Below are 7231 nucleotides of genomic sequence, written 5' to 3' on the forward strand. Positions count from 1 at the left end.
GTAAGTCTCTCTTCTGCCATCATAGCAAAGAACTGAGCTCAGAAGGTGAGAGCATCGATGTGAATTTACACAGCATAAGGAGAAACCCTCACAGAAGAAGAAAACGTGCAGAGAAAACGCAAAAATTGAAGAGAAGTCTGCATAAGACAGAGAAGCCAGAACAAAGAGTTTTACGAAGCCCTGAACAGAGAAGGAAGCACATAAGAAATAGGCAAGGAGATTAAAGAGTCCGTGGAGAAATAAAGAAAGATACATTGGTTTTAACGAGGAGATTTAAGGCTGAGATTCTCTTTATGCCAAGTTGACCGTGCTTCCGAAAAAACTCCAGAAATTCCACAAGAGAAGAGGTAAGAGCCAAATCCTAGATTTCTATTAGCAACTAAACAAATTCCAAGGGTAGTTAAGCTCAAGATGTTGGTTAAGATGTGTCATTTTATGAAGGAGAAAGACTTTAGTAGTCGATTTGAAAACTCTACCACCATTAAAAAGACCTTGCCACCTGTGTCATGAATAAATCTTTGAAGATGTTGAAAGGAGTTCTAATTAAAATGACATTGTTTAAACACAGGAAAACAAGTTATTAACTCAGAGACATTCACAAGTCTTCTTCCATTTCAGCCATCCTATCTCGAATTCCCTCATACATATTTGTGAAATTTCTATATTTGAAAAACGCAGAGTCCTATTTTTCATATGCAAAATGAGCATTTCTAAACAAATAGAGAAGGGATTTTCATAGAGAAAACTTGGGAAAGTAGAGATTGAAGCACGAGTTTAGGAGCAGTAAAAAATCGATAAGATGTTTATGATATCTTTTACATGGTGAGAAATTTTTTTTTAAAGAGCAGTGGACTTCTTTTTGTAGCAGAACCGAGGAAATTGAAAAGGATTCAAGAAAGAGAATAATTTAAATTTTTCCAAAGAACTTCAAAGATCGAGTAAGCTTATTTGCCATGATAATTATCCATGAATAAAAATTGCATGAATAAGAAGACAAAGGTATATATATACATTTAATTTTGTTTGTGATGAGGATGTTAACTGTCCAAGGATACATTAATTGGTATACATAGCACATGGCAACCATAATTGAGCCAAATGAAATCAAGATAGAGAACTAGGGAAAAGAAAGCATAGAATTTTTTTATCAAGCAAGATTGATAGGGCTTCTTCATAAATTTAATGGGCATAATGACAAGATTACACAAGAATTCATAAATCATTATGAACAGGGACAAACAAAAGCGGGTGACCTCTCCATACCACTAAACCCATAATTTCTTTCCCAAGCTCTAGATCTTCCCTTAACAGGAGAAGAATACCACAAAGGATTACATTTCAAAGAGAAAGGTTGGACATTTAAAAAAAAAACAAAGAAAAGGATCCTTCGATAGAGCAAAAGGAATCCCAAGGGACTAGTTGAGTTAACCATGGTCAGAATTAGTATTGATCCTCCAAATATATTTTGCACGTGACAATCGATTCAGTGTAGTTTATCTTTAACACATTAGGCTACTTCGACACATAAAGGGAGAATCCAAGATTAATCTACCCTATTTCTTCTCAAGAAGCTTGATCAAAATGATAGAGGGTGTTAAAAATAAAAATGAAGTAAAAGAGGCACATATTTATCATCAAGGGCTCATTAAAATACTTGTAGAATGTTATGGAACCAGCTCAAGAAAAGATAGAAAAGAAAGATCAACGCCTTAGAATTTAGCCTCTTCGAGGGGGCAACCTCCTTTACATTACATAAATGAACAATTCTTGGATGATACAAATGACAAAACCTCCTTTCTATATATAGGAGTCTAAGGAGTCACAATATAATCCAGCCTACCTAACAATAATAATATAAAGCCACAAAAATAACAGTAGAGGGATTCTATGGGGCACAGAAATAACAATATGGGGGTAATAGGGGCACAACAATATAAATAAGGGGTATAACTACAATAGTAATGGGGTAATCACTAGTATTATAGGGACCCAACATGACCCTCTCCTTCAAAAAAGTGTTGTCCTCAATGCTTGAGCAGTTCTGGATACTTCTGCATAAAATTCTCATCCTCCCATGTGGAATCTTCAGCGGATAAGTTCTTCCACTTGATAAGATACTCTGAAATTGATCGATTTCGTAGCTGTCGAGTTCTTGTTTCTGTGACTGCTTCCGGTTCCAATATAATTTTTCCTTCCTCGTCAAGTTCTGGCAATATTGTTTGAACTGGGAGCTTGTTGCCTATAACCTTCTTTAAACATGAAACATGGAAAACTGGGTGCAATCGAGAAGCTGCAGGAAGCTCCAATTTGTATGCCATAGTACCAATCTTTTCCAACACCTTGTACGGACCATAATACTTTGGTGATAATTTATTATCCTTCTTAGCTTGCTTTAGGGACATTTGCTTATATGGTTGTAGCCGTAGGAATACCCAATCACCTACATCAAAACTTCTTTCACTGCGATGTTGATCTGCCTGTTGTTTCATTCTATTTTGTGCCAACACGAGGTTATCCTTTAAGAGTTGGAGGACTTGTTGTTGATGTTCGATGTGATGTTCCACTGCCTGAACCTTAGAATTTTCTCTTAAATATGATGTGATTGATGGTGGTTGATACCCATAAAGTGCCATAAATGGGGTCATTTTTGTTGCTGTATGGAAGGAAGTGTTATACCACCATTCAGCCAGAGGCAACCATTTGACCCATTGTGTCTGTTTATCAGATACAAAGCAACGAAGATATCCTTCCAAACATTTGTTTACTATCTCAGTTTGCCCATCAGATTGAGGATGATAAGATGAGCTATGAGCTAACTGAGTACCAAGACAAGAAAATAATTCTGTCCAAAAATTTCCAGTGAAAATGGGATCTCTGTCACTTACAATAATCTTTGGGTTTCCATGTAGCTTTTGAACTGTTTCCATAAATGCAGTAGAAACTGTACTGGCTTTAAATGGATGTGATAATGCACAAAAGTGTGCATACTTGGTAAGTCTGTCAACTACCACCATGATGACACTCTTTCCCTCAGACTTGGGTAAACCTGTGATAAAATCCATTGAAACCTCCTCCCAACGTTGGCTTGGAATGGATAAAGGTTGTAATAGACCCGGTGTCTTAATTGTTTCAACTTTATTTTGTTGGCAAACCAAACATTCCGCCACAAACTTTTGAATATCTGATTTAAGGCCATCCCAAAAAAATTCCTTCTTAACCCTGTGGTAAGTTTTTAAAAATCCTGAGTGCCCTCCTAAGGGAGAAGTGTGCAATTCCATAAGAATCTTTTGTTTTAGCTGGGAATTCTTACAGAGGTATAAGCGATCTTTGTACCATAACGAATCATTTTTCCAGCTAAATGTATCAGAAGTACTGGAATCTTGTTGTAGCTTTCGAATAAGTGCCCACACTTCTTCGTCATTCTTCCATTCCTCCTTTGCTTCGTTTATCCAATCTGGTTGGATAATAGAAATGGCACACAACAATGCTTCCACATCCTCATCCTTTCTTGAGAGTGCATCTGCCACCACATTTTGCTTCCCTTTTTTGTAGATGATTTCAAAGTCATAACCCAACATCTTTGTGACCCACTTTTGTTGCTCTTCAGAGGATAATCTTTGTTCTAAAAAGTATTTAAGGCTATCATGATCCGTTTTTACCTTGAAGTGTCTTCCCATTAGGTAGGGTCGCCATTTCTTAAGTGCATGGAGTATTGCCAACATTTCCTTCTCATAAATAGCTTTGCTTAAAAACTTTCCCTTGATTGGACGACTTTCAAAAGCAATGGGTCTTTCATCTTGCATTAGAACAGCACCAATTCCATTTCCTGAAGCATCACATTCCACAATAAAGGTTTTTGTGAAGTCCGGTGTAGCTAAGACCGGTGCTTGGCACATTGCCTCTTTAAGATGTTCAAAGGCCTTTGTTGCTTCCGGAGTCCATGAAAATGAATCTTTCTTCAATAATGTTGTTAGAGGTGCTGCTATTCTCCCATAATTCTTAACAAACTTGCGATAATACCCTGTCAACCCAAGAAATCCTCGCAGATGCTTTATGGATGTGGGGATTTTCCATTCCTTAATGGCTTTAATTTTGCTAGGGTCTACCTTAACTCCTTCATGAGATACAATATGACCCAAATATTCCACCTCCTGGACTCCAAAGAAACATTTGGATCTTTTTGCATATAATTGTTTCTCCTCCAATAGTTGTAGCACCTTGTCAACATGTTCAACATGATCCTTCCAAGACTTGCTGTAGATTAGTATATCATCAAAAAATACTAACACAAATTTTCTAAGGAATGGTTTGAAAATTGAATTCATCAAACCTTGAAATGTTGAAGGTGCATTGGTAAGGCCAAAAGGCATGACCAAAAATTCATAATGACCCTCATGAGTTCTAAATGCCGTTTTCGGAATGTCTTCAATCTTCATTCTGATTTGATGATATCCCGAACGAAGATCCAACTTGGTGAAGTAAATTGATCCATGCAATTCATCCAGTAATTCATCAATGACAGGAATGGGGAACTTATCTTTAATAGTGAGCTTGTTGAGCTCCCTATAATCTGGACACATGCGCCATGATCCATCCTTCTTGTGCACCAATACTACTGGAGCTGAGAAAGAACTTTGACTCGGTTGAATTATACCAGCCTCTAGCATTTCTGCAACCATACGTTCAATTTCACTTTTTTGGACATATGGATATCTGTACGGCCTGATGTTTGGAGGAACACTTCCTGGAATCAGATGAATAGCATGATCATGATCACGCATAGGTGGGAGACCTTTGGGAGTCTCAAATACCTTGGAATGATTGTCCAGGACTTTTTGGAGATCTGGAGAAATAGATGATTCCAATGTGGAAACATCTAGCGAACATAATTGTGCAATTACACCTCTTTGCTCCTTTTTTAGAAGCTTTGTCATGCCATTAGAGCTGATTATCTTTCCTGGTTTCCCTGCAATACCCCTTAATTCAACTTCCTTTCCTTCCACAGAAAATTTCATGAAAAGTTCTTGAAAATTAAAAGCTATTGTACCCAAGGATTGTAGCCATTGGACTCCTAGTACAACATCAGCACCTCCCATTGGAATGGAAAGCATTGGGCTAGTCAATACATATTCTCCCATGGATAGCTTGATATTATGGCACTTTCCAGAACAATTTATTGTTCCTCCATTTGCAATCATCACTTGACACTCTGGTGCTGGATATAGGAAGCAATTCAATTCTTTTGCTACCCTACAATGAATAAAATTGTGGGTGCTTCCTGAATCAATCAACACTATTACCTTTTTCTTCTTGATTTGTCCTTCTATCTTGATGGTTTGAGGAGTGGTAATTCCCGCCAATGCATTACAAGATATGGTCGGATTTATTTGTTCTTCATCTAGGCTTTGTTCCTGGAATATATCCTCTTCTTTTGACCTTTCTTGCTCCTTTTCTTCTTCCTCTTCACAATCTATGTAGAATAATTTCTTCTCAGCACACTTATGACCTTTTGTGTATTTGCTATCACAATTGTAACAAAGCCCTTTTGCTCTTTTTTCTTCCAATTGTTGTGGTGTCAACCTTGTAGGTTGTGGAAGACTATGGGCAACAACACTTCCGTCTTTATAGTTGTGAATGGTATGCTTCCTAGTTGCCATAATTTTGCTTTCCATTTTTCTTGCTAACCTGAATGCCTTCTCTAATGAATCAGGTTCCCAAAGGCGCACATCATGTTGGATATTATCCTTTAAAGACCCTATGAACACATCAATCCTATGCTCCTCTGGAATATCTTTTACCCTTATGTTCAATTTTTGGAACTCCTCAATGTGCTCCATTATTGAACCCTTTTGTTTGAGACTTATCAATTGGCTAAAAAAAGTGTTGCTTTTTGTATCCTCATAATGTGCTATCAATTCTTCCGTAAAAATTGCCCAAGTGATAAATTGTTTACGAGAACAAAGCCATTGATACCATACAAACTGATTTGGTTCCAAATATAAAGTTTCCATACGTACCTTTTGTGTGTTTTGCACATTATTGAGATCGAAGAATTGCTCCATCTGTAATATCCATGTGGCGGGATCCTTGCCATCAAACTTCCTCATATCGATTTTTGGAATATGGTGGGTCTTTGATCCAACATTAGAGTCTATGGAATCATGATTAACATTTCTTTTGTTCACATCATGAGTTTCCTTTACAACCTTTTCACCATTAGTAAGTATTTCTTGTAGAAAATTTGTCAAATCTGTCTTCAAATCTGCCATGTCTGTCTTCAAATCTGTCCTCAAATCTGTCTTCAGATCATCCATCTTAGCTTCCATGCCCTTTATCTTAGATTCCACGCCATTTATCTTAGATTCCACGCCATTTATCTTAGCATCTGTTAGCTTTTGTGAGCGTGACATTTGTTGCACTTGTTCTTGTAATTTTGATATATCATGTAGCATTTCTTCCTCTTCTTCATGAGTCATGCTAGAGCTTTCAGGTTCCTTACTAGGTGTTTGCATTTTCTTTCCTCGGGGCATCAGTTACCGATAATAATGCTTTACTATGCCCTTTGAATTCCTTCAAACCAAGCTTATGCAAAAATTAAAAAAAAAACTACACACCTTTTTTTACTTTGTAGAAGCCTGATATTGAATCTGATGTATCTCTGTAATTTCGAATCATCCAGTTCTAAAACTATGACCTATAGTAGCCTCGTATGTCCTCTTTCCAATGCCACTAGTCTGATCCAAATTGGATTCTCCAAGAATGAGTTATGCACAATCTCCCGCAGTGACCTGATTATAGACTATTTCAGTAGAGCGAACTTGTATGAAGTGCCACGTGTCACTGCTTCAACCTTTGACTCTGAAAAATATATAAAAAAAAACTACAGTCCGTCCTCTTTCTGTACCTTCTTACAAAATTTCAATCTGATGCTCAGAAAGAAAGTTATGACGATTTTCCCCAGGTCACCTGTTTTGAGTGTAATTCATGAGTCTGCAAAAAGACCAACTTCCTCAGATCATATCTCCGAAACTATCATGCGAAAAGCTATGAAATTCGGACCCAAGGTTCAGCGTGATTTCTTCTCAAATGGGTTTTTTTTGCAAACTCTGAAACGTCACAGAAAAAAAGTTATAGCGAAAATTCCACGATGACCTGTTTGGAGCAGCGAAACCCTAGAATCCAAAGCTCTGATACCAAATGTTATGGAACCAGCTCAAGAAAAGATAGAAAA

The sequence above is a fragment of the Pinus tabuliformis genome, chromosome 9 (genome assembly GCF_031772625.1).
Source record: "Pinus tabuliformis cultivar Carrire ecotype Pingquan chromosome 9, CPIR1, whole genome shotgun sequence".
Classification (NCBI taxonomy): domain Eukaryota; kingdom Viridiplantae; phylum Streptophyta; class Pinopsida; order Pinales; family Pinaceae; genus Pinus; species Pinus tabuliformis.